The following is a 13,792-nucleotide window of genomic DNA, read 5'->3' as shown; positions in this document are numbered from 1 at the left end:
AGAATGTATTGTTTGCTCATTATATTGGTTGATAGGCTGATTGGCTGCTTGGGATTTTATGTTGGGGATTTACTGGATTCAGTGCAGGTCTTTTGGTTTGCTGTACAAATACACTCACCAGCCATTTTATTAGAAACACCTTGCTAGTACCAGGTTTGACCCCCTTTTGCCTTCAGAACTGCCTTAAAAGATAAGTGTGGGGTTTGGGGTTATTGCATATTTATACTTACCTAGGTGGATGCAGCATCAGTCCGCCGACACTTCTGCACAGAGAACCGAGTGATCGAACATCACTGATCGCTCTGTTCTGACAGCTCCCCGAGCAGAGAGCTGCTTACTGTCAGACAGCAGCTCTCAGCTCTGTCCGATCCTCGCTCATTGGAGCGCTGGGCTGTAGAGGGGCGGGGAGCGGCCGGCTCAGGCTCTCAGAGGCTCACTGATAGGCTGAGCCAGGTGTTGGTCCAGGCACCTGGCGGTTCTTGACTCCTTGGTCATGATGACGCGGTGCCCGGACCGACATCTGTGATGGTCGCTCTCTGCTGAAAATGGGTCACAGGAGTGCAAAACAAACTGCAATCCTATGATCCATAGGGGAGGTACAGCCAAATGAGCTTTGGCTGTACATCTCATTTCATTCTTAGTGGCATAGATTGAACAAGGTGTTGGAAACATTCCTCAGAGATTGTGGTCCATATTGACATGATAGGATCACACAGTTGCCACAGAATTGTCGGCTGCACATTCATGATGAAAATGTCCCACCACATCCCAAAGGTGTTCTAATGGATTGAAATCTGGTGAATGTGGATTCCATTGGAGTACAGTGACCTCATTGTCATGCTCAGGAAACCAGTGGTGAGATGATTTGAGCTTTGTGACATGGTGCATTATCCTGCTGGAAGAAGCCATCAGAAGATGGGTACACTGTAGTCATAAAGGGGTGGACATGGTCAGCAACAATACTCAGGTAGGCCGTGGTGTTTAAACGATGCTCAATTATTACTAAGGGGCCCAAAGTGTGCCAAGAAAATATCCCCCACACCATTACACCACCACCAGCCTGAATCGTTGATACAAGACAGGATAGTTCCATGCTTTCATGTTGTTTACGCCAAATTCTGAACCCACCATCTGAATGGCGTAGTAAAAATCGAGACTCATCAAACCAGGCAATGTTTTTCAAATCTTCTATTGTCCAATTTTGGTGAGCTCCTGCAAATTGTAGCCTCAGTTTCCTGTTCTTAGCTGACAGAAGTGGCACCCGGTATGGTCTTCTGCTGCTGTAGGCCATCTGCTTCAAGGTTTTATGTGTTGTGCATTCAGTGATGGTATTCTGAATACCTTGGTTGTAACGAGTGGGTATTTGAATTACTGTTGCCTTTCTATCATCTCCAACCACTCTGACCATTCTTCTCTAATCAACACAACATTTTCATCTACACAACTGCCACTCACTGGATATTTTCTCATTTTCAGACCTTTCCCAGTAGATCAGCAGTTTTTGAAATACTCAAACCAGCCCGTCTGGCACCAATAACCATGCCACCTAGAAAGTCACTTAAATACCCTTTCTTCTCCATTCTGATGCTAGGTTTGAACTTCAGTGAGTCGTCTTCGCTCCGTCTTGATGCCTAAATACATTTAGTTGCTGCCATGTGATTGGCTGATTAGCAATTTATGTTAACAAGGAATTGAACTGGTGTACCGAATAAATTGGCCGTTGGGTGTAAAAAAAAAATTATCAGAAATTTTTTGCAGTTTGGTCGTGCTGGTTACAATTTATAAAAGACAGACTCTTACCTCTCACAGATGGCTCTTACGTTTTTGTAAATATTTTATTATATCTTTTCATGTGACAACACTGAAGAAATTACACTTTGCTACAATGTAAAGTAGTGAGTGTACAGCTTGTATAACAGTGTAAATTTGCTGTCCCCTCAAAATAACTCTACACGCAGCCATTAATGTCTAGTACATCCCTAAGTGAAAATGTCCAAATGGGGCCCAAAGTGTCAATATTGTGTGTGGCCCCCATTATTTTCCAGCACTGCTTTAACCCTCTTGGGCATTGAGTTCACCAGAGCTTCACAGGTTGCCACTGGATTCCTCTTCCATTCCTCCATTACGACATCACGGAGCTGGTGGATGTTAGAGACCTTACTCTCCTCCCCCCTCCATTTGAGGATCCCCCACAGATGCTCAATAGGATTTAGGTCTGCTTAAAAAAAAAAGCTACCCTCAGCTTTTTTTTAGCAAGCCAGTGGTCATCTTGGAGGTGTGTTTGGGGTCATTATCATGTTGGAATACTACCCTGCGGCCAGAGATGTATAGTAACGAAGTAGAACTACTTAAGTACTGTACTTAAGTACCGAAATGCGGTATCTGTACTTTCCTAGAGTAGAATTTTTTTCTCCTACTTCTACTTTTACTTCACTAAATTTTTTCGATGATTTCGATACTTCTACTCAAGTATTTTTTTTTTGTGCTGCATAGTTACTCGTTACTTTTAAAAAAATTACCACTGCCAGAACAGTAGATGGCAGGTTGCATAAAGCTCAAAAAAATGTGTATAATGTCGTTTGTAAATCAGCGCATACGAAAATAAAGGCTGTGTATAATAAAAGCTGCTATACCAAATCTTTCCAATAAAAAGAAAATATGAAACAAACAAATAAATGGTGCTACAGCGCTTAAAGTGCATCAAGAACCTACTAACAAACACAGGTTAATCATTTGAATAAATCATTTGAAATAATAAAAAACAATATGATGTTCAAACTTTTGACTTCTTTCTTTAATAACTACATAACACAGTACTTGTACTTCTACTTTCAGTACTTGAGTAGAAATTTTTTTTCAAAACTACTGGTACTTTTTACTTTTAGTACTTAAGTAGCAAATTTTTTGAAAAAACTACTTGCAATACTTAAGTAAAAAAAATGTTGAATACTTTAGTACTTCTACTTAAGTAACTTTTTCTGCGAGCACTTCCACTTCTACTCAAGTCACTTTTTGATCGAGCACTTGTACTTTTACTCAAGTAGAAATTTCGAGTACTTTATACAAGTCTGCCTGCGGCCCAGTCTCTGAAGGGAGGGGATCATGCTCTGCTTCACTATGTCACAGTACATGTTGGCATTCATGGTTCCCGCAATGAACTGTAGCTCCCCAGTGCCGGCAGCACTCTTGCGGCCCCAGACCATGACACTCCCACCACCATGCTTGACTGTAGGCAAGACACACTTGTCTTTGTACTCCTCCCCTGGTTGCTGTGACACACGCTTGACACCATCTGAACCAAATAAGTTTATGTTGGTCTCATCAGACCACAGGACATGGTTCCAGTAATCCATGTCCTTAGTCGGCTTGTCTTCAGCAAACTGCTTGCGGGCTTTCTTGTGCATCATCTTTAGAAGAGGCTTCCTTCTGGGAAGACAGCCATGCAGAATAATTTGATGCAGTGTGTGGCGTATGGTCTGAGCACTAACAGGCTGCCCCCCCACCCCTTCAACCTCTGCAGCAATGCTGGCAGCACTCATACATCTATTTCCCAAAGAAAACCTCTGGATAGGACGCTGAGCATGTGCACTTAACATCTTTGGTCGACCATGGTGAGGCCTGTTCTGAGTAGAACCTGTCCTGTTAAACCGCTGTATGGTCTTTGCCACCGTGTTGCAGCTCAGTTTCAGTGTCTTGGCAATCTTCTTATAACCTAGGCCATCTTTATGTAGAGCAACAATTATTTTTTCAGATCCTCAGAGAGTTCTATGCCATGAGGTGCCATGTTAAACTTCCAGTGACCAGTATGAGAGAGTAAGGGGATGTGTTTTCCAGTGAAAAAAATAAGACAACATTTTAAGGAACAATATTTGGAAGGGGGAAGTATGTGTGTGGCACACAGGTCACCCCATAAGGCCCTCATTAGGTTCCCAATCCCAATCTGTACCATTCCTATCATCTAACCACAGATCAGGCTCGCAGTCCCTGCACACTGTGTAGTCCTTCTTCAGGGACTGATCATTAGACATGTGCTGGCTGGCCCATCTCACACCATATATTTGGGTCATGATTCCCTGGGCAGTGCTGAGGATTCATGAGTTCTGCTAATTTTCCATTGTGAGTTCCTGAGGAGGAGGGAGCTGCTGGCTGGTTGGCTCTGCAGGAGGACAGAATGATTAGCATGGCATGAGCGAGCCCGATCAGAGGACACAGCTTTGTGTCAGCACCTGATCCATACACTGAACCCACCAACAGCACTGGGACACTGACAGCACTGTGACTCTATGCCTTGTCTGTACACTGACAGCACTATTACTGTATATACAGTAATTACATGTAGAGGCTTGAAATGAATATATCCCTTTTCTTTGCTCGCCTCAACCTTCCTTTCCTCTGCTCTTCTCCCCTTTTCTTCAGTTCTGCTTACCTTTTTTTGTGCTCTGCCTCTGACAGACTGGCAGAGTCTGCGCTCGCTTTCTGCAGCAGCAGGTACCGCGGGCGCCGGGCGGGGAAGGGAGGGGTTACGTCGTGATGTCACGACGTCATCGGCACGGGCCGGCATTGCGGAATTGTTATTGGTCAGAAGGCGGAGAGGGGAGGGGTCGGACTCGGGCCGGGGACGCACGCACAGTCAGTCACAGAAGACAGTGTAGACAGTGCAGTATACTACAACGAAAGTGACGAACAACAACAAATACCGCGGAGCGGCGGAATACGGAACATAGTGCGTTCCGTATCAGTTTGATACGGAACAGTACTTGTCTGTGTAAAATACGGAACGATTCCGTATTTTACGGAACGGTTGGCAACCCTAGTGGGACCCCCTTCCCCCACTTGTAGAAGTGATTGAGTGGCCATTTAGCCACTCTAATCACTTCTGCTACAAAGGAAATTACTGGCTGAAAAATGAAATACCAGGATGATGCCTGTAGGTGCAGGCATCATCCTGGTATAACTATTGCAACCTGAGGATGTATATGGTAGTAGTAACAAAATACCAAACTGTGTAAGGTGATTTTGACTGGACTTGAAGCAATGCCTGTGTAATCTTGAGATCTTTGGACCTCAAAACGCATCAAAGTCAGACCAAAGTAGTGCAGGGACTGTAAACGGTACTCATTGGAAATAGTGGAGTACGACTTGTCATGCAACTTTGCAGTCCCATTTCGCAGGACCTAATAGGGGCCTAATAGTTTTGCACAGAGAAGCCCCGATCCTCCTCTTCCGGGGTCCTCTGCCAGCGCTTCGGTCTCCTCCTCTTCCACGAGTGCCCCCGTAGAAAGCTGCTTTCTATTCACCGTAAAATTGTGCTCTCAGAGTTCATTGAAGGACACAGCCCTGGAGAATATTCACCATAGAGTTATAGCGCCACCTACAGTTAGGAATCTACTGAGCTGTGTCTTTCAATGAAGGTAATAGAAATCAGGCAGCACCACGTCTGCCCTATCAGGATAATGGTGTTGAAATAAAGTGCTGCAAAGAGAACTTTCCCTGAAAGGGAGACAACAATGGACTAGCATGTTTCTTTTTATCACACAGGGAAGGAATGTAGTGCTACTTCGATACAATGAACAAGGTTCCACTAAGGGATATTTACTAAGACCTGGTTCACACCTATGCGTTTTTTGTTGCTTTTTGCAGAAACGCACCACAATTCATGTAACACTGTTTCCTACAGGACATGTTTTTTGCACATAAGGCACCAAGGGAGTTTAATTACCACCTTAATCAGCCACTGAACCTGCGTAATTAACGTGTGTCCTGGTTTAACAACTTGCTGACCAGCCGCCATAGTTATACTGCGGCAGGTCGGCTCTGTCCCGCGAAACAACGTACCTGTAAGTCGCTTCACAGGACCACGTGCATGTGCCGATTGGCCACAGGGGTAGCCAATCAGCGGGTCCCGATTGCCGCCGGGCACCTGTAATTGCTCCCCATGGAGACAGAACAGCGGTCTGTCATTGTAAACAAGGCAGACCGCAGTTCTGTCACTAATGATCACAGGGATCCTGTGTTTCTCTTATTTGGGAACACAGGTCTCTGTGTTCATGCAGCAAGCCCACCCCCCACAGTTAGAAAGCACCCTCTAGGGACACACTTAACCCTTTGATCGCCCCATGTGTTAAACCCTTCCCTGTCAGTGTCATTAGTACAGTAACAATGCATATTTTTAGCACGGATTACTGTAGTAATGTCAATGGTGCCCCTAAAAGTGTCAAAAATGTCAGTTAGGTATTCGATCTGTTCGCCGCAACGTGGCAGTCCCGCTAAAAACCGATGATCGCCGCCATTACTAGTAAAAAGAAAAAAAGACAAATCCTTCCCCTAGTTTGTATACACGATAACTTTTGCGCAAACCAATCAATATACACTTATGGGTATTTTTTTTACCCAAAATATGTAGCAGAATACATATTGGCCTAAAATGATGAAATATTTGCAAGTTGATAGTGTAGAGAGAGGAACCCTGCTTGTCAGGGAGAGTGATAAAGCTGTAAGGAGAGGTTCCTGTGTGAGGCGAGTCAGAGTAGGGGGATACCCCTGATTGCTCCATACAGCCTCTGGTCTCTAAGTTTATTGCCGCTACCTGTGTCAGCACCCTGTCAGCCAGGCACCCCTTTTTACACTATGTGGAGTTTTTTTTCTATTGATTGTATGTGGAGAAACTGTGGCTCCATTATTATTTGGATTTTCTACTGTGGAAACGATCTGTATCTGAGAGATCAATCGGTTGAGGCTGTCGTCACGATTAAGGCCCATTCAGATATCCTCTGGCTTTCTATACATCTATATACAGTATGCTGGTTTTGACCCACTAGGCATAAGCCTATGTGAGTCCACTCCATTTGGTCCACCAGGTGACCTTCACAACAGACATATGCTGGGTCCATATCATCCTGAACAGATCTCTAGGATTGATTGGTGGTTATGGCGATCCTTGAGGGCAGCTAATGTAGCCGTGATCTGGGAGATATTCTATTTTTTGTACACAGTGTGGAACTATTCTGCTCTGTATAAAGTATACAAATCCTCTCTATATTTTATCTATAGCCAGCTGATTCCTAGCTACCCCTATATTGAGGGCCCATCTGCGCTGTACCCTAGGTGAAATAGGCATTTGGAATTCAATATTCTTCTGTATTACTGTGCATCAAGCAATTACTATAATACTGTGTTCAGATTCATTCCCTGAAGAAGGATTTTCCGAAACATGTTGGTTTTAGTGATTATATGGGGTTCCATTCCCCATTGTTCACCTCTTGAACCGGTGATATACTTGTATCCATGCACATGAATTTTCACATCGTTTTTATATGATGTTTATCATGAGTTTATCTTTTTGTTAAATAAAATATAATTTTAGTCAATATTACTCTTTTCTCGACTGCCTACTAAGTCCCATTGGGGGGGTATCTGTCTCTATGCACTCCATTTGGTAAGCCCCCCCTCTGATGTTGGTTCTTATGCACAAGGTTGAAAAAACACATGGAATAACGCTTGAAGATTCCTGCTTTTCACTTTCCATTTTGGACTTTTCTTCCATTATTTGCAATGTTTAGCTATTATCAACATTGTTCTACAGTATTTGGCTACATTATACGTATGTTTAGTTTCAATTGTCACACAGTCAATTATGGTACTTTGCACTATATATGCACTAGTGATCGACCAATATCGCTTTTTCGTTGCTGATACAGATATTTTGGCCATTGCATATCGGTATTGGCCGATATTTTCATACATTTAAAATATTTTTATTTTTATCCCTTGACAGGTACTCTTGTCGAGGGATATGGGAGTCTAAAAGACCCCAAACATATCAGCAATATTGGTCACCTTGGTGGCTGATTCCGTTATATCGGGGGAAAGTGGAGAACGGTCCTCGATATATCGGCTTTGCCGATAATTGGTCGATCCCTAATATGCACTTTATTTTTTACTAATTTTTAGTGCTGCACTTTTTTAATTGTTATTTTATACAGGTTGTCTTCTGTTCTGCTTCTCTCTATCCATTTTAGCACAGTGTTCTTCTGTTTTCTATATAGAACACAAATTGGCCTAAAATTATGACAAATATGTTATTTTTTGTTTTGTGAGAATGTTATATAGCAGAAAGTAAAATATATTGTTGTTTTTTTTTTTTTTTTAGAATTGTCGCTTTTTTTCTTTATAGTGCAAAAAATAAAAACTGCAAAAGTGATTAAATACCACCAAAAGAAAGCTCTATTTGTGAGGAAAAAAAGAACATCAAATTTATTTGGGTACAGCGTTGCACGACCACGCAATTGTCAGTTAAAGTAATGCAGCGTTGGATTGCAACTCAGTGGGGGTGGATCCACCGATCCCCCACTGAGCAGGAGGATGACAGCTGTTCTCCACTCTGTGTGCGGAGACACAACTGTCAGGTCCCCATGCATTTCTATGGGGCAATTGGATGGGAATGGACCGTCTGTCCGTTCTCATCTGATCTGATCCACCAGATGGATGGAAAATAGGGTTACCATCTGTTCAGATTTGATGGATCGGATGTCAGCGGACATGTCTCCCATAGTTGCCAACATTTAAAAAATTTCCAGGGACACTTTGCAGCACAGCTATCAATTACTTACCACACCCACTTCCCTGAAGCTCCGCCCACTCTGCATAATTAATCTCCGCCTACTTATCAGATTATAGGGGCTACTTCATAAAGAGAGAATTACAGGGAATTAAAAACTTGAGGCCAAAGTAGCAGATTTGGAATAATTCTCCCATTCTACTGCACTACTTCTGCCTAAAGTTTAAAATTCTCATCACAATTCCCTGCAATTCTAAAGTGTCAGCTTGTCGGAAGGTGCTCTGCCTCCCCCTGCTGGCGGATTTCGGAAAGTGCACCATGCTGACACCCTGGCTCCGGTGACACATTAAATTTGCGACAGACGGGAAGAGTGAGCGGGCACCGAGAGAGAGAGACAACCTGCTGCCAGAACAACACATAGCTGGGGTGAGAGCGACACTGTGTGGAACAAAATGTAAAAAAAAAAAAAAAATTTTTTTTTTAACTACCTCAATACTGGGCACTTAAACCCCCTTCCTTCCCAGACCAATTTTCATCTTTTAGCGCTGTTGCATTTTGAATGACAATTGCGCAGTCATGCAACATTGTACCTAAACCAAATTTGTGTCATTTTTTTCCCCACAAATAGAGCTTTCTTTTGGTGGTATTTGATCACTGCCAGGTTTTTTCTTTTTTGGTGCACAAATAAAAAAAGACCGAAAAGTTTAAAAAAAAAAAAAGTTTTTTTGTTTAGGTTATAAAATTTTGTAAATAGATACGTTTTTTCCTGCACTGATGAGCACTGATGATGCCGCACTGACAGGCACTGATGAGGAGACACTGATTGGGTGGCACTGATGGGGTGGCACTGATATGCAGCACTGATGGACACTGATATGTGGCACTGATAGATAGCACTGATATGTAGCATTGGTGGGCACTGATAGGCAGCGCTGATGGGCACTGATCGGCGGCACTGATAGGTGGCACTGATGGGCTGCACTGATTGGCACTGATGGGGGGCACTGATAGGCAGCACTGGTGGGCAATAATGGGCACTGGTGGATGGCAATAACGGGCACTGGTGGGCAGCACTGATATATGGCATTGGTGGGCAGCACTGATAGGAGGGCACTACTGGCAGGCTGTTTGCCATCCCTGGTTGCCATGGTGGGCATCCCTGGTGGTCATGGGTGGGCATCCCTGGTGGCTCTAGTGGCATCCCCTCCCCTCAGGGCTGCACTGGTAATCAATCATCTGATTACCAGCACAGACCCCCCCTGTGATCAGTGAGTACTTAGAAATACTCACTGATCACCCCAGCTCCAGTATCGATCCTCTTCTTCTCCTCCCTGACAGGATGTGTCAGGGAGGAGAAGAGATCAAAGCCGTTACAACGGCTGTATTTACATTGCATGACGGCTGTGATTGGACACAGCTGTCATGTGATCAGGAGGGCCAATCACAGGGCCCTCCTGACGCATCTTGTTGCGCTGTGTCCGAGGGACACAGGCACATTGAGATCGCGCCGCTGCGCGTGCCCGCGGCGGCGCGATCTCGCTCCTTCTGAGGGACGTTCCGGAACGTCCATTCAGAAGGACGAGACTCCCACCCGGCCGTATATGTACAATGGCCCGGGTGTGAGGTGGTTAAATGATTTACATTGTCCCTGATTAACAGGGACAGTGTAAATTACCCGGGACAGACTCCTATTTGCCGGGATTGTCCCGGGAAAAATGTGACAGTTGGCAGGTATGGTCTCCGCTGACATCCGATGCCCCATAGAGATGCATGGGGTGACCATTCAGATCCGCCAAAAAAACTGACAGGCGGATCTGAACGGTCCGCCTGTGTGAAAAGGGCCTAAGGGGGTAAAACCTTCCAGTCCAGAAGTGGTTAAAGGGATGAGGTGGCAATCCTAGGTGGGAGTGGCCGGCTCAGGCTCTGAGCGGCTCACTGAGAGGCTGATCTGGATGCTGGTTTAGGTACGGGGTGGATCCCGACTCTATTGTCACACTCCCCATTATGACTAAAACCAAGTCTGTCCTTCCTCTAACATTACCTCTTCATATTGATGGCTGACTGGAAATTCCCATCCCATCCCCCTCCCATTACTCAGTACACGTGCCGTACAAGATGGCGCCCAGTCAAAGCACCACTCTCTCATAAAAGCCTCCTTTATGTGCAAGTATTGGTGTAATACGATTAGGACTGGATGGCTCTGGACTCTATTGTCACAATCTTGCCAGGCGGCTCTGTGACATCAGCAGACAGCGGGCTTCAGCCCTTTGTCTGCTAAAACCGGGTCACAGGATTACAGAACACACTGCACTCCTAGGATCCACAGAAGTACAGCAAGGCAAGCTTTAAACTTTGACAATAAACCCTGGAAGCTGATTGGTTTCTATACAGAGTAACACCAGAACACTCCAGTTTCAGTAAATCTTCCCCATTATGACTAAAACCAAATCCGTCCTTATTCTAATAACACGACCTCTTCATATCAATGGTTGACTGGAAACTCCCATCCCCCTCCTCCCATTACACTATCACTCAGTACACGTGCTCTCGACCCTCAAAATGGCGCCCAGTCAAAGTGCCCCTCCCTCATGAAAAGCCGCCTTCACATTGGTCGTGGCTAAAAAATTTCCCACTCTCTTTATAAAAGATGTTTCCATTGGCTGTCTTGTCAGCAAGCACACATTGTATGTTTCCAGTTATTGGTATCCCTCCGCCGTCTAACTACATTGAGTGCGCGTTCTATCCCTGCGCAGAGAATTAGTCCCCGCGCTCACTTGGCGCCACATCTCTCAGCCCGCCCACTAACATTCCGAGCCGGTTACACAACCCCAGAACAAAGCGCCAGTGGGCGTCTCCGCGGCCAAAGGAGCCCTTCCCACACCTTCCGAAGAAAGAGAGGGCGGGCTCAAGCGAAGCGACCGTCCAATCACAGCTCGTCTTGAGGGCGGGACATCACTGACGTCACCCACACGACGGCCATTTCTACAGCACGCAGGAGGAAACGAGTTCTCCATCTTGTGGCAGGCGACAGGTGAGGAACAGACGTACCTTGGAACGCTCTGCTCAACGGGAATTAAGTCGTGCTGCTCGAATATTGATTGAGGTGAGGCGGCAGTGAGGTTGGTGAGTGTTTAGTGGTCAGTGCGCGGTGTTTTCTCCTCAGAGGTCAGAGGAAGGTGGTTAGGGGGGAAATGCGTGACATGGCGGCCGGTCGACCGCGCCTTTGTTCGCTTCCCGCGCTCTGTGCTGAAGACTGAAGCAGGCCCAGGGAGAGGGAGCTGGGAGGCTGGAGAAGGAGGCCACTGGACGCAGATAGTCTGCACATTTTATATTCATGGACCTGTGTGTGTATATATATATATTTTTTTTTTCTTGTTCTATAATTTTATTTGTACGGTAATCTTTAGTCACACTACTGCAGTCAGTTCTCACTGGGCAGGGCTAGATGCAGACAGATAATTATTTTATCCTCAGGATCTGATATAAAGCTTCTGATTTAATGATCGGTGAGATCCTTGTGTAAAAATCCTCCTTTTTTCCAGTATTGCAGTAGATGCTCTTAAATCCCCACAATCGGATGTGAAAAATCTATTTTATAGCTCATTGGTTGTCTTTACTAGTCAGAGAGCAATGCTCCATAGACAACGATGACTGTATAATGTATATGTATCAGAAAACAAAATGGCCGCAGAGGCCTGAGGCTGCATTCACATGGCATGGAAAGCATTCACAGATCTGAGCGCAGCTGCATTGCAATGTCAAAGGAGACATTTACACAGGGGTGTTAAAATGCATTGTATTAGATTTGTTACCTAGAATCAAAAATTGTCTGCGGATATGGGTGGGGGGAGGGAACGACATCTATTGGTCGCTTTGTGCTTAAAGCATAAATATGATTAACTTTAATGTCTACGTGAATGTAACCTAAAAAAAAATAGGTTTCCTAACATTATTTGGGGGAGGGGGTATTTTTATCTCGATCTATTGGTTTGCAAGCAGTTTGGTTCTCTGCATTGTTCTTCTATTAGAAGTATTGGGGATTATCTGTGGTGGGCTAATCAGATTACAAGGTCATTGTGTCCTGGGATTTTCTGCCATCACAAGATCGGTTTTGTTTGCAATAGTTAGTGTGGTGGTTTTTATATTTTCCTGCATGAAAGCACCAATCAAAAAAGCAAATGTGTTTTTTTTGCGCCTAAAACAGGCCTCTAATGCCCCTTTCACACTTGTGCAACTTCAGTAGTCCCTGCACTATAGTCCACCTTTGTTACCTGAGGTCCATAGACCTCAAGATTACACATCCATTGCTTCAAATGGTGTCAGTCCTGTTACTTTCAGGTGTGAAGGGGGCCTAAACGTCCTTATGTGAGTGGATACATAGGATAACGTTGGGATTCCCCATGTATCTTTCTATAGCAGGGGTCTTCAAACTATGGCCCTCCAGTTCAGGAACTACAATTCCCATCATGCCTAGTCATGTCTGTGAATGTCAGTTTTACAATGCCTATTGGAATGTGTAGTTCTGCAACGGCTGGAGGGTTGTATTTTGAGGATGCCTGTTCTATAGTATATGCATTTGTGGTAGCTTTCTGTGTAAAATGCCTCTTGTAATGAATATGCATGTAAAACGTGCTACTGGACTAGTGAGCACCTCTGGTCTAAGGCATGTATGTGCTGCACCTAGTCTAAGGAATGCACGTGTTGCTGTAATAGTATTAGGACTCATTAGCTGTGGATAGGGGTCATGCTTGCCATGTTCATGGTACTGTCCTACATGTGTGAAGATCTTAGGTGGGTGGCTTTACAAAGACAGAAGCAGTAGTCTCTTTCCTTTGCAAAGCTTAACTGAACAAGCTGATTGGATACTGTGTACAAATAACAGGATGACTGACCTGATAGATTCTTCAAAGTCTGGGCAGTGGGTGCCATGGTTGGTAGTGGGCTACATGGATTCCCTGTAATCCCTATCTGGAAAGCCTTGTTTCCACCTTCATGGTCTTCAAGTCTATTCCCCCTGATCTGTAAAACAGCAACCAATGGGCTGCTTTCACTCTAGTAATCATGAGTTTGAAGTTAAGTACATGGGAAATAGTTTTTATGCTTTCCGGTCTGATCTGAAATCTGTAGGCCACTTTTTTAATATCCATCAAATTGAGTGCACATAATTCTAGTGTTTCTAAATTCAAATGAATTTAGTTTGAATAGCAGTGATTGAGGCCTTAGAATATTGCCTGA

Source organism: Pelophylax lessonae, assembly GCF_965119305.1.
Source record: "Pelophylax lessonae genome assembly, chromosome: 8".
Classification (NCBI taxonomy): Eukaryota; Metazoa; Chordata; class Amphibia; order Anura; family Ranidae; genus Pelophylax; species Pelophylax lessonae.
The sequence above is the reverse complement of the archived record's forward strand: the minus strand, read 5'-3'. Positions refer to the sequence as shown.